This window comes from Scyliorhinus torazame, chromosome 5 (assembly GCF_047496885.1).
Source record: "Scyliorhinus torazame isolate Kashiwa2021f chromosome 5, sScyTor2.1, whole genome shotgun sequence".
NCBI classification, from domain to species: domain Eukaryota; kingdom Metazoa; phylum Chordata; class Chondrichthyes; order Carcharhiniformes; family Scyliorhinidae; genus Scyliorhinus; species Scyliorhinus torazame.
Window position 1 is genome coordinate 175,760,242 of NC_092711.1, and position 24,596 is coordinate 175,784,837.

The 24,596-nt window shown below is 44.7% G+C and overlaps 1 long non-coding RNA gene and 8 other non-coding genes across 11 annotated transcripts in view; all 9 read left to right on the plus strand.

Annotated features, from left to right (window-relative positions):
• The window catches only part of LOC140420753 (uncharacterized), a 30,530-nt gene extending 24,258 nt beyond the window's left edge, over positions 1-6,272 (plus strand). For all 3 annotated transcript variants that reach the window (XR_011946552.1, XR_011946551.1, XR_011946550.1), the window contains exon 3: positions 4,892-6,272. This is a non-coding gene — a long non-coding RNA (uncharacterized lncRNA). The remainder of the gene's footprint in view (positions 1-4,891) is intronic.
• A 1,388-nt stretch (positions 6,273-7,660) lies between these two features.
• On the plus strand, positions 7,661-7,732 carry trnae-uuc (transfer RNA glutamic acid (anticodon UUC)). Its single transcript has one exon. It is a non-coding gene; the product is annotated as a tRNA-Glu (tRNA).
• A 1,210-nt stretch (positions 7,733-8,942) lies between these two features.
• On the plus strand, positions 8,943-9,014 carry trnae-cuc (transfer RNA glutamic acid (anticodon CUC)). Its single transcript has one exon. It is a non-coding gene; the product is annotated as a tRNA-Glu (tRNA).
• A 1,196-nt stretch (positions 9,015-10,210) lies between these two features.
• On the plus strand, positions 10,211-10,282 carry trnae-cuc (transfer RNA glutamic acid (anticodon CUC)). The gene has a single exon. It is a non-coding gene; the product is annotated as a tRNA-Glu (tRNA).
• Positions 10,283-13,438: 3,156 nt separating this feature from the next.
• On the plus strand, positions 13,439-13,510 carry trnae-uuc (transfer RNA glutamic acid (anticodon UUC)). Its single transcript has one exon. It is a non-coding gene; the product is annotated as a tRNA-Glu (tRNA).
• A 1,187-nt stretch (positions 13,511-14,697) lies between these two features.
• trnae-uuc (transfer RNA glutamic acid (anticodon UUC)) lies at positions 14,698-14,769 on the plus strand. The gene has a single exon. It is a non-coding gene; the product is annotated as a tRNA-Glu (tRNA).
• A 2,811-nt stretch (positions 14,770-17,580) lies between these two features.
• On the plus strand, positions 17,581-17,652 carry trnae-uuc (transfer RNA glutamic acid (anticodon UUC)). The gene has a single exon. It is a non-coding gene; the product is annotated as a tRNA-Glu (tRNA).
• A 1,187-nt stretch (positions 17,653-18,839) lies between these two features.
• Positions 18,840-18,911, plus strand: trnae-uuc (transfer RNA glutamic acid (anticodon UUC)). The gene has a single exon. It is a non-coding gene; the product is annotated as a tRNA-Glu (tRNA).
• A 1,587-nt stretch (positions 18,912-20,498) lies between these two features.
• trnae-uuc (transfer RNA glutamic acid (anticodon UUC)) lies at positions 20,499-20,570 on the plus strand. Its single transcript has one exon. It is a non-coding gene; the product is annotated as a tRNA-Glu (tRNA).
• The last annotated feature ends 4,026 nt before the right edge of the window (positions 20,571-24,596 follow it).

Genomic DNA, 24,596 nt, shown 5'->3' on the forward strand with positions numbered 1-24,596 from the left:
GAGGAATTAAACCCCACGATGCCCCTATATCCGCCTCTTCCCACCTCCACGGTGCGGCAGCCCCGTTCTCACCCTCCCCCTTGTAACAACCTTGCTGCCGATAATCTCCCTGCTGCTATTTCTCCCGTAGCAACACGCACTCGCTCAAAAGCACCAACCCCCTTCCTCGATCAGCCCGTCACCTCTGTTAGTCAGGCTTTCCAAGAATTAACTATCCGCACAGCACCGGTAGAGGAGCCTTTTCCACCACCGCCTCCCCCTGCAAATTTTCCAATCCGACATCTCGTTAACCCTCGAGCGACTGATGATGACGACCAATTTATTGAGACATGGTAGACTTTTAAACCTCAGGAACTCTGTTTGATCATGGCTCACTGTCCGTCACATAAGACGGACCCAGAGGGCTTTACTGAATATCTGAGGAGAACTGCGACCGTGTATGGTGCTACCCCTAGGGATCAGTATTCCCTTATATTTTCGTCCCTTCCCCCAGATTTAGGTGAGAAATGGAAACGGGAATTAGGGGATCATGGGACCACATGGGATGCGTTTAAGACCAACAATCCATCAGATGAGGCGCAACTCACTTTAATGTTCCCAGCACTTAAGCGTGCTCTCCGTAAACCTGTAGATATCTCCAAAATTCTTGATTGTACACCCACTCCTAAGGAGGAGGGTCCTGAATTTTTTGACCGCTTTTGTGGAATTTACACTCTTTATTCTGGTGATGAGACTTTTAATGCGGGCTTGAAATCTCCCCAGTTCAATGCGCTGCTTATGCAGGTCGTGCCTGACCGCATAGCGACCAGTATTAAAACTAATAATATGGATTGGTCCGATAGCTCCAAATCCCACATGCGACGTGCTATCTCTTATTACTGGAGCAATGGCCGTGACAGAGAAGCTTTCAGAAGGGACCCTCCTACACCCAAAATAAAGTCGGAGTTTGTCCAGCGACCCCCTCGCAAGAACCCCCCACCATATGAACGTCACCATGGCCCTCCACGGCCTTGTCCTCCAACCCGAGACAGTGTCAATTGCTTTAATTGCAGACGGACGGGTCACTACGCTAGGGATTGCCCTGCTCCACGCAGAGACAGGGCACCCCCTCCACGGCGGTATGCTCCCTTCACTGACTCCCACCCCTATTGACTGGCCCGCTCCAATTTCACGGTTCTCTCTGGCGACCTCTCTGAGGAACCCACAGCTACAATTCACATTGAGGGTATTCCCGTCCCCTTCCTCATTGATACAGGGGCAACTGCTTCTACGTTGAATTTGACGTTAGTTAAACAATATTGTTTTCCTCTCTCAGACGATTATGTGGAACTTTCTGGTTTTATGGGTGAGGGGTCTATATACCAACTCACGAAACCCCTTCTGGTTCAATTTAATGACCGTCAATGTTGTATTCCCTTCACTGTCACGCGTACCCTCGGTGTTAATCTTGCTGGCCGTGATCTGTTATGTCCCTTACAAGTTGAGTTTGTTTGCCTTGATGACGGCGTCACGATCTCCACAGCTCCACAAGTCCAGCCTCGAAATTTACCCCTTTTTTTCACTCCCGAATGGTGGTCCTTTGATTTTAATCCCTCCAATTTTTCGCCTCCCTTGCATGTTCCTCATCCACACGTGACCCTTTGCTATGACCACACGGGGTGCTCGCCCGATTTGGAGACCGTATACCAGGACTCCCTCGGGTCCACGGTGGCGGTTACTTTCATCGCTCATGCTGAGGGAAAAGAGGGCTCTGCATTTCTTGTTGAAGTGCCCCTCGTATTCTGGAAACAGTCTGGACTAGTGGCACCTCACGTTACCCTCACTGTCAATGCAGGCTAAAGTGCCAGGTCACTGGGCTTTCTGGTTGCTACCCTCCAGGGAAAATGTGATCCTTTTTATACTGGACGACAGACCTTCCCTGAAGGCACGTTACAGTATTTTTCACAGCCCTTTTGTGTTGATGGTACATTGAACCACCATCGGACCAACCGTTCCCCATCCCCAGAGATTCCTGCAGACTTATGGGCTGCGTCCAATCACGAAGTGGGTCTTACTAATGTGCCTCCAGTTCTCATTAAGGTTAAGTCCGGTGTGCCCCTGCCCTCCATTTCTCAGTACCCTATTCGCCCTGACGCTGAGGAAGGAATCTCCAGCATGATACAGTCCTTCCTTCAACAGGGAATTTTGGTTCCGTGCCAATCGCCCTGTAACACTCCTATTCTTCCGGTTCCTAAGGTTGGGCGGCCGTCTGAATGGCGTTTGGTCCAGGACCTCCGCTGTATCAATCAAATCGTTGAACCCTTGCATCCCCTGGTCACTAACCCGGCTACAATCCTCAGTAATATCCCGCCTGAGGCAGCTGTCTTTACCCTTGTGGACTTACAACATGCCTTTTTTGCGATACCCCTTGCCGCTGAATCCCAGTATTTGTTTGCCTTCACATTCAAAGGGCACCAGTACACTTGGACTAGGCTACCGCAAGGTTTCATTCATTCACCGACACTCTTCTCACAGGCACTGCACTCCCAGTTAGCTACTTTGACACCCCCGGGGGGATCTACTATTATACAGTATGTCGATGACTTACTCCTTGCTAGCCCTGACTTTGCTTCTAACGAACGCGACTCCATTTATCTGCTCACCCGTCTGCATTCCTGGGGATATGTAATACCACCTAATAAAGTACACAAAGGACAGAGGCAGGTTAAATTTCTGGGCGTTCTGATAAGCGCTACTGAACGTTCCCTTACGCAGGATCGTATTACTCCCATTTTGCAAACCGCACTTCCTACCTCGCCAAAGCAGATGAGAGCCTTTTTAGGTTTAGTGAACTTTTGCAGACAATGGATTCCGAATGTTACTGCTCATACCAAGGAGCTTACTCCTTATTCCTCCCAGAATTCACCCCTTAAGTTTGAACTACCCGATTTAGCACAGCAATCTTTTGTTACTCTCAAGAATGCGCTGGCTTCCGCCCCGGCTCTAGGAAGACCTCTTTATGACAGGCCCTTCCAGTTGTATGTTAATGTCCTGGACCTATGTGCCACGGGTGTCTTGACACAGGAACATGGTGACCATGGTTGCCTATTATTCTACTAAATTGGATCCAGTAGCTTGTGGTTTGCCCCCCTGCACTCAAATTCTCACTGCTGTACATGTGTTAGCTCAGACAGCCTCTAATTTGACCCTTCATCAGCCCGTGCATGTGTATACCTCACACTCTGTTGTGGCTCTCCTTACATCTCAGCAGACCCAGCATCTGACACAGGCCCACTTGAGCCGATATGAGGTCTCACTATTACAGAACCCATATCTGTCTTTCCATTACTGTTCCACTTTAAATCCCGCAGCATTCCTCGAACATCCCCCTGACGTACTTGTTGATCCACCACATGATTGTTTGCTTAGGAATCATTTCCTTACCGCACCTCGTACCCGATTTAACTGACCACCCTCTTGATAACCCTGATCTCACTTTTTATGTTGATGGCAGTTCTTCTATTTCCCAAATGGGTGTCCCGCAATCAGGGTATGCCATTGTTACAGACACTGACATTCTGGAAGCAGCTGCTTTCCAGATTCCAGTCTCGGCGCAGAAAGCTGAGCTATTCGCCCTTACTAGAGCCTGTGTTCTGGCCAAAGACCAAAGTGCGAATGTGTACACGGACTCTAGGTACGCTTTTGGTGTCACCCACGATTTTGGCCGCCTCTGGCAGCAACGTGGGTTCCTTACCTCTGCAGGCTCTCCCATTCTAAATGCTCTTTGGGTTAAAAATCTCCTCGTTGCTATTCAACTTCCTCGTCAATTGGCTATCATTAAATGTGCTGCGCACACTTCCGGGGACACTCCTGTGCAATTAGGAAATGCCCGTGCGGATTCAGCCGCTAAGGCAGCGCCTGCATCAGCCTCTATGATTGTTCCCGCAGGTGGTACACAGGCTTTCAATCAGCTACCTATTCTAGCAACAAAGGGCATGCCAGAGTTAGCTGAAATTCAAAGGTTACAGAGGGACGCCTCTGATTCTGAGCACACACTATGGAAGTCAATGGGGTGTTCGCACTCGTTGACACAAAACCTCTGGCTTACCCCAGTAGGTCAAGTTTGTGTTCCAGATTCGTTATTGCCGATACTTATTGATTATTTGCATTCTTGTACCCATCTTGGCAAGGAGGGAATGGTACAGCTACTTTTGAAAACTTGGTGGCACCCAGATCTGAATACAGCAGCACAAATGCGGCTGGATCGATGCGTTATTTGCATGAAAAATAATAAGGGTAAAGGCATTAAATGCCCTCCCGGAACAACCCCCTTGCCAGATGGTCCTTTTGCCTGCATACAGCTGGATTTTATTGAATTACCTAAAGTACAATGCTATAAATATTGTTTAGTGATCATTGATGTATTTAGTAAATGGATTGAAGCCTTCCCCACCACCAACTGTACTGCACATACGGTGGTAAAATTACTATTGACAGAAATTATTCCCCGATTTGGGATTCCCAGAATGCTGAGCTCAGACAATGGAACACATTTTGTGGCTCAAATCAATTCTGAATTGTGCGAAGCACTCAAAATTAAACAACAACTGCACTGCGCGTATCATCCACAGGCAGCAGGAATTGTAGAGAGAGCAAATGGGACCTTAAAAGAAAAATTATCTAAATTGACCGAAGAAACTGGATTAAATTGGTTAAAGATATTGCCTTTGGCACTGTTTCACATGAGGGTTACTCCACATTCGCGGTCCGGACTGTCAGCTGCAGAGATAGTCTACGGTCGGCCAATGAGGATCCCTGGTATGCCCATGAAGAACCCCTAGAGGGAGTAGACCTCCACGTTATGGGAGATAAAATGCTGAGTTATTTGAAGCAATTAACATTTTCTTTAAAGTTTCTCCACTCGCAGGTAAAACAGGCCCATCTCCCAGCAGCAGCCGGAACAAAGATCCCTCGATATCCAGTAGTCAAACCAGGAGACTACGTGCTGATAAAGAATTGGGACAGAGAGAAGTTAGGGCAACGCTGGAGCGGCCCTTTTCAAGTATTGCTGACTACACCGACTGCCGTTAAACTCGAAGGACGTTCGAGTTGGGTACACCTATCGGATTGTAAGAAGATTGGTTTCAGCCCCAACGAGGATGCAGAATGAGGATCTTCATTATCACATTTGGACTAATTGGTCTTAATGGCCATTCGACAGTAGGCGAACAAACTGACCAAGAGCTGCGTGCTAATAGCTTTCTATATATGTCATATATTTATGCTGACAGATTGAATGTAAGTAACTGTTGGGTTTGTACCCGTATCCCCATCCATTCCAAGGAGGAGCTACCTCTCCAATCACTCCCATTCCACTTAGCAGAAACAGTTGAGTGGGTACTGTGTCAAAACCGAACACAGGGGTTCGGTGGAGATATGAAAATTTGGAGATTGGCTGGCTATGGGATGACTAGATTTTTAGCCTGGTATCAACCTGGATATCCCCATGTTTCGAATCCCCCTGCCCTTACCATCCCATCGAGCACTGCGCAAGGATCCCGATGTTTTAGTAAATCAGGAGAAGGACCATCAATGGGGCAGAGTAGGTGTAATCTTACAACCGAATGGCAGGGACCGATACCAAACCCTCCAACAAGGGTATGTTTGTTCTTGATTGGTCCAGGGTGTGGAATAAAACATCAAATAGCTCATGGACGCATAATTCCCAGGTACCCTGGATGACAATGGCTGAGAATTTTACGGCCTATAACGAAGTGTAAGACAGCTGTGTCAGCTAAGTGCCAAGTTCAGACCCTGACAAACTAGACAAAGCTAAGAATCCACATAATCGTCTCATACAAGGCCAGAAGAGGGAAAATAGTGCCTGACCTTAGTAAAACCTGATAACAAAGCCATGATCCAGGAATGTCCCAATAACACAACCTCCTCATGACCTAGGTCCATCTGCGTCAAGGCATCATGAGGGCAGAGGTGAAAAACAAAATAGGACCACGTCTTAAATCCTCTAAAGACAAAATACTGCAAATAAACCGAGTCAGGGTCTTTCCATGACAACATGGTTGATCAGAAGTTATGACTGTATTGACATTTTTGAACAAGGTCTGTTTTTGTAAAATGATACAGCTTTTGTATAAATATTGAACGTTTTCTCCATGTCTTTGCGAGCTTGAGAAAGAATGAGCAGGTTTACCTTAACAGCTCTCTCTCTCTCTAACCTGTAGCCATCTGCATGCAGACTTTGGTCAATAAAGACGAAGTTAGTTTTATCGAAACCAAGGTGTAAAGTTGTTTTTTTCACAGTCTTGAAGTAGGAAAAATTTTAAAAGACGACAGTCAGCATGGATTTATGAAAGGGAAAATCATGCTTGACAAATCGACTGGAATTCAGCAAAATGAGGGAGATGTTGACGCGGAGCTGGGTTCGATTCCCGGGGAGGGCATGATGAATTATTGCTGTCCACCAAACCGTTCAACGAAGCTGAATCGCAGTTTCACAGAAAAGAGCTCTGCCAGAAACAGTTAAGTGAGATTTGTTGTTTCAGATCAGAGCTGAAAAAGTCACAAGTGCATCAGGTCGAGAACAAATACAGAGGCAGGAAGAAACGGTCAGTGATTGGCTGCAATGCAAGTGAGAGAGATGTTGACGCATCGCAAATCTGCGTGGTATTGGGCCAGATGTTATTGCTCTCACAGACAGAAATATCTCCCCGATCTCGGTGCAAATCACCAACGTGATGACAAGAAAACTTCTCACTGAAATTATTCAGTCCATTGAGGTCACAGGATCTGAATACACCTAAAGAAGCTCAGAGGATGTTCCACTGAGGAGGAGTGCAGCAGGTGGAGAACTTATACTGACTGAGGGATTGTGTAAATGCTGCTCGGAGGTTAAGTGAGCGGGGTATAATCTACCTGCATGTTTCTGAGCCTGTGCTCGGTGTATTGGGAGCTTTGCTCCTGGTTGGAGTGTCCCCGGGATGGGCAGTAACCCGCTGATTGAAGCTGCAGTCCCCGCGTTCGGGTAAAATCCTGCTGCTTGTCCCTCTCTCGCCCACTGTAGAGCCAGGCAAGAAATAATCTCATTCAAAACTTGTGGAAGTGTAAATGTCACAGGGCTGTGAGATGACGTGTTGTGTTAACGTTTAACAACATATCGGAACCAGGAAGCTTTCCTCATAGTTACAGATGAGTAAGTTTTAATATTCCTGCCCAGTGTGAAACAGGAGAGTTTGTGTTTGTTCCGCAAACGTGTGATAGTTTCAGTTCAGAAAAAGATCAACAAAAATTGGAAACTATTCTAATTTTGATCAAAACTTAATTGCGAAAAGGATTAACTATGTTTTCAAAAATTAAAATGAGTTATTTGAAATTACGAATGAATGTCCGCCGGATGACGAGTTGTCAGTTTCACAGGGGCCACAGTGATAAGGTTGGTGGGTTTAGGAAATTGGAAGTTACACATGAGCAGCTTTTGGGACTATTTCACCTCACTGTCGATTTCATGTTCCAGCGAACAACAATCGGTGTTGTGATTGGCTGAAGATGTCACTTGTGTTCATTTTAAACATGTAATTTTGTATACTTCTAATGAAAACTCGGAAATCAAAATAAAAGGTGAGTGATATACTGTCAACCCAGGTTACATTTTTTGTCGTTAGTTTCCCTGGTGGTCTAGTGGTTAGGATTCGGCGCTTTCACCGCTGCGGCCCGGGTTCGATTCCCGGTCAGGGAATGATCAATTATTGTTGTCCAGCAGAATGTTCAATGAAACTGAATCGCAGTTTCACAGAAAAGAGCTGTGCCAGAATCAGTTCAGTGACATTTGTTGTTTCACATCAGAGCTGAAAAAGTCACAAGTGCAGCAGGTGGAGAACAAAGACAGGGGCAGGAAGAAACGGACAGTGATTGGCTGCAAAGTGAGAGAGATTATGAAGCTAGCGAAAATTTGAGGAGTATTGGGCCAGATTTTGATGCTCACACAGACATAAGAAGCCCCCGCCCCCCCCCCCCCCCACGATCAGGGTCTGAATCTCGGGCGTGATGACAAGAAAACTTCGAACTCAAATTATTCAGTCCATTGAGGTCACAGGAGCTGAATACAACAGAAGAAGCTCAAAGGAAATGATACTCACTGAGGGATTGTGTAAATGCTGCTCGGAGGTGAAGTGAGCGGGGTATAATCTACCTGCATGTTTCTGAGCCTGTGCTCGGTGTATTGGGAGCTTTGCTCCTGGTTACAGTGTCCCCGGGATGGGCAGTTAGCCGCTGATTGAAGCTGCAGTCCCCGCGTTCTACTGGCAGCGGGTGAATGGAGAATTAGGGTAAAATCCTGCTGCTTGTCCCTCTCTCACCCACTGTGGAGCCGGGGAAGAGAGAAACACATTCCAAAAGTGTAAATGTCACAAGGCTGTGAGATGACGTGTTGTGTTAATGTTTAACAACAAATCGAAACGAGGAAGCTTTGCCTCATAATTACAGATGAGTAAGTTTTAATGTTCGTGCCCTGTCTGAAACAGTGGAGTTTGTTTATGTTCAGCAAACGTGATAGTTTCACTTCAGAAAAAGATCAACATAAACTGGAAACTTCAAATTTTGATCAAAACTTAATTGCGACAAAAAATGTTTTTAACAATTGAAATGAGTTATTTCTATTTACTGATGAATGTCTGCCGGATGTTGCGTTGTAAGTTTCACAGGAGCCACAGTGATCAAGTTGGTGGGTTTTGGAAATTGGAAGTTACACATGAGCAGCTTGTTGGGCTATTTCACCTCACTGTCGATTTCATGTTCCAGCGAACAACAATTGCTGTTGTGATTAGCTAAAGATGTCACTTCTGTTCATTCTAAATATATAATTTTGTATATTTCTAATTAAAACTGGGAAATAAGAATGAAAGGCGAATGATATACTGTCAGACGGGTTAAAACCCTGTTTGTCAGTTTCCCTGGTGGTCTAGTGGTTAGGATTCGGCGCTCTCACCGCCGCGGCCCGGGTTCAATTCCCGGTGAGGGAATGATGCTTTATTGTTGTCCACCAAACCGTTCAACGAAGCTGAATCGCAGTTTCACAGGAAAGAGCTCTGCCAGAATCAGAAAAGTGATATTTGTCGTTTCACATAAGAGCTGAAAAAGTCACAAGTGCATCAGGTCGAGAACAAATACAGAGGCAGGAAGAAACGGTCAGTGATTGGCTGCAATGCAAGTGAGAGAGATGTTGACGCATCGCAAATCTGCGTGGTGTTGGGTCAGATGTTATTGCTCTCACAGACAGAAATATCTCCCCGATCTCGGTGCAAATCTCCAACGTGACGACAAGAAAACTTCTCACTGAAATTATTCAGTCCATTGAGGTCACAGGATCTGAATACACCTAAAGAAGCTCAAAGGATGTTCCACTGACTGAGGGATTGTGTAAATGCTGCTCGGAGGTTAAGTGAGCGGGGTATAATCTACCTGCATGTTTCTGAGCCTGTGCTCGGTGTATTGGGAGCTTTGCTCCTGGTGACAATGCCCCCGGGATGGGCAGTTAGCCGCTGATTGAAGCTGCAGTCCCCGCGTTCTGCTGGCAGCGGGTGAATGGAGAATTAGGGTAAAATCCTGCTGCTTGTCCCTCTCTCACCCACTGTGGAGCCGGGGAAGAGAGAAACACATTCCAAAAGTGTAAGTGTCACAAGGCTGTGAGATGACGTGTTGTGTTAATGTTTAACAACAAATCGGAACGAGGAAGCTTTACCTCATAATTACAGATGAGTAAGTTTGAATGTTCGTGCCCTGTCTGAAACAGGGGAGTTTGTGTATGTTCAGCAAACGTGATAGTTTCACTTCAGAAAAAGATCAACATAAACTGGAAACTTCAAATTTTGATCAAAACTTAATTGCGACAAAAAATGTTTTTAACAATTGAAATGAGTTATTCCTATTTACAGATGAATGTCTGCCGGATGTTGCGTTGTAACTTTCACAGGAGCCACAGTGATAAGGTTGGTGGGTTATGGAAATTGGAAGTTACACATGAGCAGCTTTTGGGACTATTTCACCTCACTGTCGATTTCATGTTACAGCGAACAACAATCGGTGTTGTGATTAGCTAAAGATGTCACTTCTGTTCATTCTAAATATGTAATTTTGTATATTTCTAATTAAAACTGGGAAATAAGAATGAAAGGCGAATGATATACTGTCAGACGGGTTAAAACCCTGTTTGTCAGTTTCCCTGGTGGTCTAGTGGTTAGGATTCGGCGCTCTCACCGCCGCCGCCCGGGTTCGATTCCCGGTCAGGGAATGATGAATTATTGTTGTCCAGCAAAATGTTCAATGAAGCTGAATCGCAGTTTCACAGAAAAGAGCTCTGCCAGAATCAGTTAAGTGAGATTTGTCGTTTCACATCAGAGCTGAAAAAGTCACAAGTGCAGCAGGTGGAGAACAAAGACAGCAGGAAGAAACGGACAGTGATTGGCTGCAAAGTGAGAGAGATTATGAAGCAAGCGAAAATTTGAGTGGTATTGGGCCAGATTTTGATGCTCACACGGGCACAATAATCCCCCCCCCCCCCCCCCGCCCCCACGCCCGATCAGGGTCCGAATCTCGGGCGTGATGACAAGAAAACTTCGAACTCAAATTATTCAGTCCATTGAGGTCACAGGAGCTGAATACAACAGAAGAAGCTCAAAGGAGAAGTTCAATTCCCGGTCAGGGAATGATGAATTATTGCTGTCCACCAAACCGTTCAACGAAGCTGAATCGCAGTTTCACAGGAAAGAGCTGTGCCAGGATCAGTTAAGTGATATTTGTCGTTTCACATCAGAGCTGAAAAAGTCACAAGTGCATCAGGTCGAGAACAAATACAGAGGCAGGAAGAAACGGTCAGTGATTGGCTGCAATGCAAGTGAGAGAGATGTTGACGCATCGCAAATCTGCGTGGTGTTGGGTCAGATGTTATTGCTCTCACAGACAGAAATATCTCCCCGATCTCGGTGCAAATCTCCAACGTGATGACAAGAAAACATCTAACTGAAATTATTCAGTCCATTGAGGTCACAGGATCTGAATACACCTAAAGAAGCTCAAAGGATGTTCCACTGACTGAGGAATTGTGTAAATGCTGCTCGGAGGTTCAGTGAGCGGGGTATAATCTACCTGCATGTTTCTGAGCCTGTGCTCGGTATATTGGGAGCTTTGCTCCTGGTTGGAGTGTCCCCGGGATGGGCAGTAACCCGCTGATTGAAGCTGCAGTCCCCGCGTTCGGGTAAAATCCTGCTGCTTGTCCCTCTCTCACCCACTGTAGAGCCAGGCAAGAAATAATCTCATTCAAAACTTGTGGAAGTGTAAATGTCACAGGGCTGTGAGATGACGTGTTGTGTTAACGTTTAACAACATATCGGAACCAGGAAGCTTTCCTCATAGTTACAGATGAGTACTTTTTAATATTCCTGGCCAGTGTGAAACAGGAGAGTTTGTGTTTGTTCCGCAAACGTGTGATAGTTTCAGTTCAGAAAAAGATCAACAAAAATTGGAAACTATTCTAATTTTGATCAAAACTTAATTGCGAAAAGGATTAACTATGTTTTCAAAAATTAAAATGAGTTATTTGAAATTACGAATGAATGTCCGCCGGATGACGAGTTGTCAGTTTCACAGGGGCCACAGTGATAAGGTTGGTGGGTTTAGGAAATTGGAAGTTACACATGAGCAGCTTGTTGGGCTATTTCACCTCACTGTCGATTTCGTGGTCCAGCGAACAACAATTGCTGTTGTGATTAGCTTAAGATGTCACTTCTGTTCATTCTAAACATGTAATTTTGTATATTTCTAATTAAAACTGGGAAAGAAGAATGAAAGGCGAATGATATACTGTCAGACGGGTTAAAACCCTGTTTGACAGTTTCCCTTGTGGTCTAGTGGTTAGAATTCGGTTAGGGAATGATGCTTTATTGTTCTCCACCAAACCGTTCAACGAAGCTGAATCGCAGTTTCACAGGAAAGAGCTCTGCCAGAATCAGTTCAGTGACATTTGTCGTTTCACATCAGAGCTGAAAAAGTCAGGTCGAGAACAAATACAGATGCAGGAAGAAACGGACAGTGATTGGCTGCAAGTGAGAGAAATGTTGACGCAAGCGCAAACCTGCGTGTTATTGGGCCAGATTTTGTTGCTCACACCGACACAATTATCCTCCAGATCAGGGTCCGAATCTCGGGCGTGATGACAAGAAAACTTCGAACTGAAATTATTCAGTCCATTGAGGCCACAGGAGATGAATACAACAGAAGAAGCTCAAAGGAAATGATACTCACTGAGGGATTGTGTAAATGCTGCTCGGAGGTTAAGTGAGCGGGGTATAATCTACCTGCATGTTTCTGAGCCTGTGCTCGGTGTATTGGGAGCTTTGCTCCTGGTTACAGTGTCCCCGGGATGGGCAGTTAGCCGCTGATTGAAGCTGCAGTCCCCGCGTTCTGCTGGCAGCTGGTGAATGGAGAATTAGGGTAAAATCCTGCTGCTTGTCCCACTCTCACCCACTGTGGAGCCGGGGAAGAGAGAAACACATTCCAAAAGTGTAAATGTCACAAGGCTGTGAGATGACGTGTTGTGTTAATGTTTAACAACAAATCGGAACGAGGAAGCTTTGCCTCATAATTACAGATGAGTAAATTTTAATGTTCGTGCCCTGTCTGAAACAGGGGAGTTTGTTTATGTTCAGCAAACGTGATAGTTTCACTTCAGAAAAAGATCAACATAAACTGGAAACTTCAAATTTTGATCAAAACTTAATTGCGACAAAAAATGTTTTTAACAATTGAAATGAGTTATTCCTATTTACAGATGAATGTCTGCCGGATGTTGCGTTGTAACTTTCACAGGAGCCACAGTGATAAGGTTGGTGGGTTATGGAAATTGGAAGTTACACATGAGCAGCTTTTGGGACTATTTCACCTCACTGTCGATTTCATGTTACAGCGAACAACAATCGGTGTTGTGATTAGCTAAAGATGTCACTTCTGTTCATTCTAAATATGTAATTTTGTATATTTCTAATTAAAACTGGGAAATAAGAATGAAAGACAAATGATATACTGTCAGACGGGTTAAAACCCTGTTTGTCTGTTTCCCTGGTGGTCTATGTTTTCAAAAATTAAAATGAGTTATTTGAAATTACGAATGAATGTCCGCCGGATGACGAGTTGTCAGTTTCACAGGGGCCACAGTGATAAGGTTGGTGGGTTTAGGAAATTGGAAGTTACACATGAGCAGCTTTTGGGACTATTTCACCTCACTGTCGATTTCATGTTCCAGCGAACAACAATCGGTGTTGTGATTGGCTGAAGATGTCACTTGTGTTCATTTTAAACATGTAATTTTGTATACTTCTAATGAAAACTCGGAAATCAAAATAAAAGGTGAGTGATATACTGTCAGCCCAGGTTACATTTTTTGTCGTTAGTTTCCCTGGTGGTCTAGTGGTTAGGATTCGGCGCTTTCACCGCCGCGGCCCGGGTTCGATTCCCGTTCAGGGAATAATGAATTATTGTTGTCCAGAAAAATGTTCAATGAAGCTGAATCGCAGTTTCACAGCAAAGAGCTCTGCCAGAATCAGTTAAGTGAGATTTGTCGTTTCACATCAGAGCTGAAAAAGTCACAAGTGCAGCAGGTGGAGAACAAAGACAGAGGCAGGAAGAAACGGACAGTGATTGGCTGCAATGCAAGTGAGAGAGATGTTGACGCATCGCAAATCTGCGTGGTGTTGGGTCAGATGTTATTTCTCTCACAGACAGAAATATCTCCCCGATCTCGGTGCAAAACACCAACGTGATGACAAGAAAACTTCTCACTGAAATTATTCAGTCCATTGAGGTCACAGGATCTGAATACACCTCAAGAAGCTCAGAGGATGTTCCACTGACTGAGGAATTGTGTAAATGCTGCTCGGAGGTTAAGTGAGCGGGGTATAATCTACCTGCATGTTTCTGAGCCTGTGCTCGGTGTATTGGGAGCTTTGCTCCTGGTTGGAGTGTCCCCGGGATGGGCAGTAACCCGCTGATTGAAGCTGCAGTCCCAGCGTTCGGGTAAAATCCTGTTGCGTGTCCCTCTCTCACCCACTGTGGAGCCAGGCAAGAAATAATCTCATTCAAAACTTGTGGAAGTGTAAATGTCACAGGGCTGTGAGATGACGTGTTGTGTTAACGTTTAACAACATATCGGAACCAGGAAGCTTTCCTCATAGTTACAGATGAGTACTTTTTAATATTCCTGCCCAGTGTGAAACAGGAGAGTTTGTGTTTGTTCCGCAAACGTGTGATAGTTTCAGTTCAGAAAAAGATCAACAAAAATTGGAAACTATTCTAATTTTGATCAAAACTTAATTGCGAAAAGGATTAACTATGTTTTCAAAAATTAAAATGAGTTATTTGAAATTACGAATGAATGTCCGCCGGATGACGAGTTGTCAGTTTCACAGGGGCCACAGTGATAAGGTTGGTGGGTTTAGGAAATTGGAAGTTACACATGAGCAGCTTTTGGGACTATTTCACCTCACTGTCGATTTCATGTTCCAGCGAACAACAATCGGTGTTGTGATTGGCTGAAGATGTCACTTGTGTTCATTTTAAACATGTAATTTTGTATACTTCTAATGAAAACTCGGAAATCAAAATAAAAGGTGAGTGATATACTGTCAGCCCAGGTTACATTTTTTGTCGTTAGTTTCCCTGGTGGTCTAGTGGTTAGGATTCGGCGCTTTCACCGCCGCGGCCCGGGTTCGATTCCCGGTCAGGGAATGATCAATTATTGTTGTCCAGCAGAATGTTCAATGAAACTGAATCGCAGTTTCACAGAAAAGAGCTCTGCCAGAATCAGTTAAGTGAGATTTGTCGTTTCACATCAGAGCTGAAAAAGTCACAAGTGCAGCAGGTGGAGAACAAAGACAGAGGCAGGAAGAAACGGACAGTGATTGGCTGCAAAGTGAGAGAGATTATGAAGCAAGCGAAAATTTGAGTGGTATTGGGCCAGATTTTGATGCTCACACGGGCACAATAATCCCCCCGCCCCCACGCCCGATCAGGGTCCGAATCTCGGGCGTGATGACAAGAAAACTTCGAACTCAAATTATTCAGTCCATTGAGGTCACAGGAGCTGAATACAACAGAAGAAGCTCAAAGGAGAAGTTCAATTCCCGGTCAGGGAATGATGAATTATTGCTGTCCACCAAACCGTTCAACGAAGCTGAATCGCAGTTTCACAGGAAAGAGCTGTGCCAGGATCAGTTAAGTGATATTTGTCGTTTCACATCAGAGCTGAAAAAGTCACAAGTGCATCAGGTCGAGAACAAATACAGAGGCAGGAAGAAACGGTCAGTGATTGGCTGCAATGCAAGTGAGAGAGATGTTGACGCATCGCAAATCTGCGTGGTATTGGGTCAGATGTTATTGCTCTCGCAGACAGAAATATCTCCCCGATCTCGGTGCAAATCACCAACGTGATGACAAGAAAACATCTAACTGAAATTATTCAGTCCATTGAGGTCACAGGATCTGAATACACCTAAAGAAGCTCAAAGGAGGTTCCACTGACTGAGGAATTGTGTAAATGCTGCTCGGAGGTTCAGTGAGCGGGGTATAATCTACCTGCATGTTTCTGAGCCTGTGCTCGGTATATTGGGAGCTTTGCTCCTGGTTGGAGTGTCCCCGGGATGGGCAGTAACCCGCTGATTGAAGCTGCAGTCCCCGCGTTCGGGTAAAATCCTGCTGCTTGTCCCTCTCTCACCCACTGTAGAGCCAGGCAAGAAATAATCTCATTCAAAACTTGTGGAAGTGTAAATGTCACAGGGCTGTGAGATGACGTGTTGTGTTAACGTTTAACAACATATCGGAACCAGGAAGCTTTCCTCATAGTTACAGATGAGTACTTTTTAATATTCCTGCCCAGTGTGAAACAGGAGAGTTTGTGTTTGTTCCGCAAACGTGTGATAGTTTCAGTTCAGAAAAAGATCAACAAAAATTGGAAACTATTCTAGTTTTGATCAAAACTTAATTGCGAAAAGGATTAACTATGTTTTCAAAAATTAAAATGAGTTATTTGAAATTACGAATGAATGTCCGCCGGATGACGAGTTGTCAGTTTCACAGGGGCCACAGTGATAAGGTTGGTGGGTTTAGGAAATTGGAAGTTACACATGAGCAGCTTGTTGGGCTATTTCACCTCACTGTCGATTTCGTGGTCCAGCGAACAACAATTGCTGTTGTGATTAGCTTAAGATGTCACTTCTGTTCATTCTAAACATGTAATTTTGTATATTTCTAATTAAAACTGGGAAAGAAGAATGAAAGGCGAATGATATACTGTCAGACGGGTTAAAACCCTGTTTGACAGTTTCCCTTGTGGTCTAGTGGTTAGAATTCGGTTAGGGAATGATGCTTTATTGTTCTCCACCAAACCGTTCAACGAAGCTGAATCGCAGTTTCACAGGAAAGTGCTCTGCCAGAATCAGTTCAGTGACATTTGTCGTTTCACATCAGAGCTGAAAAAGTCAGGTCGAGAACAAATACAGATGCAGGAAGAAACGGACAGTGATTGGCTGCAAGTGAGAGAAATGTTGACGCAAGCGCAAACCTGCGTGTTATTGGGCCAGATTTTGTTGCTCACACCGACACAATTATCCTCCAGATCAGGGTCCGAATCTCGGGCGTGATGACAAGAAAACTTCGAACTGAAATTATTCAGTCCATTGAGGCCACAGGAGATGAATACAACAGAAGAAGCTCAAAGGAAATGATACTCACTGAGGGATTGTGTAAATGCTGCTCGGAGGTTAAGTGAGCGGGGTATAATCTACCTGCATGTTTCTGAGCCTGTGCTCGGTGTATTGGGAGCTTTGCTCCTGGTTACAGTGTCCCCGGGATGGGCAGTTAGCCGCTGATTGAAGCTGCAGTCCCCGCGTTCTGCTGGCAGCTGGTGAATGGAGAATTAGGGTAAAATCCTGCTGCTTGTCCCTCTCTCACCCACTGTGGAGCCGGGGAAGAGAGAAACACATTCCAAAAGTGTAAATGTCACAAGGCTGTGAGATGACGTGTTGTGTTAATGTTTAACAACAAATCGGAACGAGGAAGCTTTGCCTCATAATTACAGATGAGTAAATTTTAATGTTCGTGCCCTGTCTGAAACAGGGGAGTTTGTTTATGTTCAGCAAACGTGATAGTTTCACTTCAGAAAAAGATCAACATAAACTGGAAACTTCAAATTTTGATCAAAACTTAATTGCGACAAAAAATGTTTTTAACAATTGAAATGAGTTATTCCTATTTACAGATGAATGTCTGCCGGATGTTGCGTTGTAACTTTCACAGGAGCCACAGTGATAAGGTTGGTGGGTTATGGAAATTGGAAGTTACACATGAGCAGCTTTTGGGACTATTTCACCTCACTGTCGATTTCATGTTACAGCGAACAACAATCGGTGTTGTGATTAGCTAAAGATGTCACTTCTGTTCATTCTAAATATGTAATTTTGTATATTTCTAATTAAAACTGGGAAATAAGAATGAAAGACAAATGATATACTGTCAGACGGGTTAAAACCCTGTTTGTCTGTTTCCCTGGTGGTCTAGTGGTTAGGATTCGGCGCTTTCACCGCCGCGGCCCGGGTTCAATTCCTGGTCAGGGAATGATGAATTATTGCTGTCCACCAAACCGTTCAACGAAGCTGAATCGCAGTTTCACAGGAAAGAGCTGTGCCAGAATCAGTTAAGTGATATTTGTCGTTTCACATCAGAGCTGAAAAAGTCACAAGTGCATCAGGTCGAGAACAGATACAGAGGCAGGAAGAAACGGTCAGTGATTGGCTGCAATGCAAGTGAGAGAGATGTTGACGCATCGCAAATCTGCGTGGTATTGGGCCAGATGTTATTGCTCTCACAGACAGAAATATCTCCCCGATCTCGGTGCAAATCTCCAACGTGACGACAAGAAAACTTCTCACTGAAATTATTCAGTCCATTGAGGTCACAGGATCTGAATACACCTAAAGAAGCTCAGAGGATGTTCCACTGACTGAGGAATTGTGTAAATGCTGCTCGGAGGTTAAGTGAGCGGGGTATAATCTACCTGCATGTTTCTGAGCCTGTGCTCGGTGTATTGGGAGCTTTGCTCCTGGTTGGAGTGTCCCCGGGATGGGCAGTAACCCGCTGATTGAAGCTGCAGTCCCAGCGTTCGGGTAAAATCCTGCTGCGTGTCCCTCTCTCACCCACTGTGGAGCCAGGCAAGAAATAATCTCATTCAAAACTTGTGGAAGTGTAAATGTCACAGGGCTGTGAGATGACGTGTTGTGTTAACGTTTAACAACATATCGGAACCAGGAAGCTTTCCTCATAGTTACAGATGAGTACTTTTTAATATTCCTGCCCAGTGTGAAACAGGAGAGTTTGTGTTTGTTCCGCAAACGTGTGATAGTTTCAGTTCAGAAAAAGATCAACAAAAATTGGAAACTATTCTAATTTTGATCAAAACTTAATTGCGAAAAGGATTAACTATGTTTTCAAAAATTAAAATGAGTTATTTGAAATTACGAATGAATGTCCGCCGGATGACGAGTTGTCAGTTTCACAGGGGCCACAGTGATAAGGTTGGTGGGTTTAGGAAATAGGAAGTTACACATGAGCAGCTTTTGGGACTATTTCACCTCACTGTCGATTTCATGTTCCAGCGAACAACAATCGGTGTTGTGATTGGCTGAAGATGTCACTTGTGTTCATTTTAAACATGTAATTTTGTATACTTCTAATGAAAACTCGGAAATCAAAATAAAAGGTGAGTGATATACTGTCAGCCCAGGTTACATTTTTTTTCTTTAGTTTCCCTGGTGGTCTAGTGGTTAGGATTCGGCGCTTTCACCGCCGCGGCCCGGGTTCGATTCCCGGTCAGGGAATGATCAATTATTGTTGTCCAGCAGAATGTTCAATGAAACTGAATCGCAGTTTCACAGAAAAGAGCTCTGCCAGAATCAGTTAAGTGAGATTTGTCGTTTCACATCAGAGCTGAAAAAGTCACAAGTGCAGCAGGTGGAGAACAAAGACAGAGGCAGGAAGAAACGGACAGTGATTGGCTGCAAAGTGAGAGAGATTATGAAGCAAGCGAAAATTTGAGTGGTATTGGGCCAGATTTTGATGCTCACACGGGCACAATAATCCCCCACGCCCGATCAGGGTCCGAATCTCGGGCGTGATGACAAGAAAACTTCGAACTCAAATTATTCAGTCCATTGAGGTCACAGGAGCTGAATACAACAGAAGAAGCTCAAAGGAGAAGTTCAATTCCCGGTCAGGGAATGATGAATTATTGCTGTCCACCAAACCGTTCAACGAAGCTGAATCGCAGTTTCACAGGAAAGAGCTGTGCCAGGATCAGTTAAGTGATATTTGTCGTTTCACATCAGAGCTGAAAAAGTCACAAGTGCATCAGGTCGAGAACAAATATAGAGGCAGGAAGAAACGGTCAGTGATTGGCTGCAATGCAAGTGAGAGAGATGTTGACGCATCGCAAATCTGCGTGGTATTGGGTCAGATGTTATTGCTCTCGCAGACAGAAATATCTCCCCGATCTCGGTGCAAATCACCAACGTGATGACAAGAAAACATCTAACTGAAATTATTCAGTCCATTGAGGTCACAGGATCTGAATACACCTAAAGAAGCTCAAAGGATGTTCCACTGACTGAGGAATTGTGTAAATGCTGCTCGGAGGTTCAGTGAGCGGGGTATAATCTACCTGCATGTTTCTGAGCCTGTGCTCGGTATATTGGGAGCTTTGCTCCTGGTTGGAGTGTCCCCGGGATGGGCAGTAACCCGCTGATTGAAGCTGCAGTCCCCGCGTTCGGGTAAAATCCTGCTGCTTGTCCCTCTCTCACCCACTGTAGAGCCAGGCAAGAAATAATCTCATTCAAAACTTGTGGAAGTGTAAATGTCACAGGGCTGTGAGATGACGTGTTGTGTTAACGTTTAACAACATATCGGAACCAGGAAGCTTCCCTCATAGTTACAGATGAGTACTTTTTAATATTCCTGCCCAGTGTGAAACAGGAGAGTTTGTGTTTGTTCCGCAAACGTGTGATAGTTTCAGTTCAGAAAAAGATCAACAAAAATTGGAAACTATTCTAATTTTGATCAAAACTTAATTGCGAAAAGGATTAACTATGTTTTCAAAAATTAAAATGAGTTATTTGAAATTACGAATGAATGTCCGCCGGATGACGAGTTGTCAGTTTCACAGGGGCCACAGTGATAAGGTTGGTGGGTTTAGGAAATTGGAAGTTACACATGAGCAGCTTTTGGGACTATTTCACCTCACTGTCGATTTCATGTTCCAGCGAACAACAATCGGTGTTGTGATTGGCTGAAGATGTCACTTGTGTTCATTTTAAACATGTAATTTTGTATACTTCTAATGAAAACTCGGAAATCAAAATAAAAGGTGAGTGGTATACTGTCAGCCCAGGTTACATTTTTTGTCGTTAGTTTCCCTGGTGGTCTAGTGGTTAGGATTCGGCGCTTTCACCGCCGCGGCCCGGGTTCGATTCCCGGTCAGGGAATGATGAATTATTGTTGTCCAGCAAAATGTTCAATGAAGCTGAATCGCAGTTTCACAGAAAAGAGCTCTGCCAGAATCAGTTAAGTGAGATTTGTCGTTTCACATCAGAGCTGAAAAAGTCACAAGTGCAGCAGGTGGAGAACAAAGACAGAGGCAGGAAGAAACGGACAGTGATTGGCTGCAAAGTGAGAGAGATTATGAAGCAAGCGAAAATTTGAGTGGTATTGGGCCAGATTTTGATGCTCACACGGGCACAATAATCCCCCCGCCCCCACGCCCGATCAGGGTCCGAATCTCGGGCGTGATGACAAGAAAACTTCGAACTCAAATTATTCAGTCCATTGAGGTCACAGGAGCTGAATACAACAGAAGAAGCTCAAAGGAAATGATACTCACTGAGGGATTGTGTAAATGCTGCTCGGAGGTTAAGTGAGCGGGGTATAATCTACCTGCATGTTTCTGAGCCTGTGCTCGGTGTATTGGGAGCTTTGCTCCTGGTTACAGTGTCCCCGGGATGGGCAGTTAGCCGCTGATTGAAGCTGCAGTCCCCGCGTTCTGCTGGCAGCGGGTGAATGGAGAACTAGGGTAAAATCCTGCTGCTTGTTCCTCTCTCACCCACTGTGGAGCCGGGGAAGAGAGAAACACATTCCAATAGTGTAAATGTCACAAGGCTGTGAGATGACGTGTTGTATTAATGTTTAACAACAAATCGGAACGAGGAAGCTTTGCCTCATAATTACAGATGAGTAAGTTTTAATGTTCCTGCCCTGTCTGAAACAGGGGAGTTTGTTTATGTTCAGCAAACGTGATAGTTCTTTACTCAGAGAGTAGTAAGGGCGTGGAATGCCCTGCCGCCAACACTCAGGGCTTTCAAATGGTCATTGGATAGACATATGGACGATAAGGGATTAGTGTAGATGGGCTTTAGAGTGGTTTCACAGGTCGGTGCAACATCGAGGGCCGAAGGGCCTGTACTGCGCTGTAATGTTCTATGTTCTATCACCCCGTTCGTAAACTCGTCAATCACATTGTTTGATAAAATTCTCAAGCTGAGAGCAGCGAAGGGTCAATTATTGATTTAAGAATTTGAGTAGTGATGTTGGCTGAACCCACTGTTAACTCTGAGACCTTCTCCTCATAGCTGCCTGAGCCTTTTGGTGTCAACCTGAGCCAGAAGAACTGACAGATGATAAAGGGCCATTTGGAGCAAGATGCCCGCAATGACCATAAGACCATAAGACATAGGAGCAGAATTAGGCCACTCGGCCCATCGAGTCTGCTCCGCCATTCAAGCATGGCTGATATTTTTCTCATCCCCATTCTCCTGCCTTCGCCCCATAACTCCTGAACCCCCTATTGATCAAAAATCTATCTGTCTCTGTCTTAAAGACCAGAGGACACCATCTCAGGCTAAATGGATGATCCTTTAAAACAGAGATGAGGAAGAATTTCTTCAGCCAGAGGGTGGTGAATCTGTGGAACTCTTTGTCGCAGAAGGCTGTGGAGGCCAAATCACTGAGTGTCTTTAAGACAGAGATAGATAGGTTCTTGATTAATTAAAAAAAAAAAAATTAGAGTAGTCAATTCATTGTTTACAATTAAGCGGCAATTTAGCTTGTCCAATCCACCTACCCTGCACATCTTTGGGTTGTGGAGGTGAAACCCGCACAAACACGGGGAGAATGTGCAAACTCCACATGGACAGTGACCCAGAGCTGGGATCGAATCTGGGACCTCGGCGCTATGAGGTCTAACCACTGCGCCACCGTGCTGCCCAGGATCCTGATTAATAAGGGTATCAAGGGTTATGGGGAGAAGGCAGGAGAATGGGGATGAGAAAAATATAAGCCATGATTGAATGGCGGAGTAGACTCGACGGGCCGAGTGGCCTATTTCAGCTCCTATATCTTATGGTCTTATTAGTGCAGCTGCTGCCAGACTTTACAGATGTTCTGACACAGCTGCAACTTAAAATAGACAGAGAGACAGAATGCTCCCAATTACATCCCTTCATTAACTATAATCGAATAAAAACATTGGGTTGGAATGAAGTAAACGGGACGTGTGCGCGGCTTCAAGCCGATAATGCCGAGTTAGTGGTTTAATGGATGATTGACCAGAGCCCTAATGGGAAACACGGTCAGGTTCTCCTCCGTGATTATTTACTCAGTGCCAGTGATGAGATGGCATCACAGCCCCTTTTACAAATAACTCTGAAACTGTGCACCCAGCTTCATTCAAACATCTGTATATTAATTAGGAGCATTTCCAGCTACGTCCAGTTGGTTTCAATGTGGGAAGTTCAAGTTCAGCACCGTTACATTCATAGAAACATAGAAAAAATGGGAGCAGGAGGAGGAGGCCTTTCTTTCCTTCAAGCCCACTCCGCCATTCAGTGTGATCATGGTTCAACATCCAACTCAGGAGCCAAATCCCTCCTTCCCCCATATCTCCTTTGGTCCCTTCGCCCAAAGTGTTATATATAACTGCTCCTCGAAGCCATACAATGTTTTGGACTCAATTGCGGTAACAAATTCCACAGGCTTACCATCTTTGTGTGAAGAAATTTCTCCTCATCTCTGTCTTAAATCGTCAACCTCGTAACCTCATACCCCTGGTTCTGGACAACCACCATTAGGAACATCTTTCCTGCATCTACCCTGTCCAGTCCTGTTAGAATGTTATAGGTTTCTATGCAATCCCCCCTTATTCTTCTGAACTCCAATGAATAAAATCCTAACCGATTCAATCTCTCCTCATACTTCAGTCCTGCCATCCCAGGAATTAGCCTGGTAAACCTTCGCTGCACTTCCTCTATAACAAGAACATCCTTCCTCAGATAAGGAGATCAAAGCTGCAGACAATATTCTAGGTGTTGCCTACCAAGGCCCTGTATAATTGCAGCAAAACATCCCTGCTCCAGTACTCGATTCCTCTCGCTCTGAAGGGCAGCATGCCATTTGGCTTCTTTACCGCCTGCTGTACCTGCATGCTTACCTTCAGTGACTGGTGTATGAGGACACCCAGGTCTCATTGCACATTCCCCTCTTCTAATTTATGGCCATTCAGATAATAATCTGCCTTCTTGTTTTACAACCAAAGTGGATAACCTCGCAGATATCCCAATTATACTGCACCTGCCATTCATTTACCCACTCACTCAACTTGTACAATTCACACTATAGGATCTCTGCATTCTCCTCACAGCTCACCCTCTCACCCAACTTTGTGTCATCTGCAAATTTGGAAATATTACATTTTGTTCCTTCATCTAAATCATCAATATATATTGTGAATACTCGCCCAGATCAGAAAGGTTCCACTGAGCCCAGTTCTACACGCCAGCTTTCATTATAGACAGTCCCAAGTCATTGCCATTACATTCAGTGTTGAGAGGTTCAGTTACAGACGGACACATTGAGGAAGGTCACGTATAAATAACCGACATAGGCGGTCCAGTTCACCATGGTTACTTTCACTTTAGTGCCCATCGCAGATTCATGAAGTGTTACTGCACAGAAGGAGGTCATTTGATCCATGGTGTCTGAACCGGCTCTCCAAATGAGAATCATGATTTAGGGCCATTCCCCTGCCTTTTAACCGCACCCCTGCACATTGTTGTACATTCCCGCAGAAACGTGGCAGCCTCCACTGTGTCTGAGCTAATTCCACATCAGAAAGAAAGTCCTGAACATGTCCAGTTAATTGTGGTTAACTTGAGCTTGGGAGGAAAGTTCAGCAAGTCTCCGATCCATGTTCAGAAATCAGGTTAGTCCAGAGCCCGGGGGGGGGGGGGGGGGGGATCAGTGTGAGCGGATCCAATTCAGTGATAAGAAATCAGTGTGTCGATATCTATTTCAGTTTTATTAACGCGCACCGCGCTCATTATAGTAACAGGTAACGGAGAAGAGGAAGCTTATTTCCTCTATAATTTACACAGTTTGGCAATCTGCGGAGTGGGGGAGATTACATCCCCAAATATTAAATTGCTGTTTGGAATAACCTCTGGTTGCCTTCCTTAAGATCT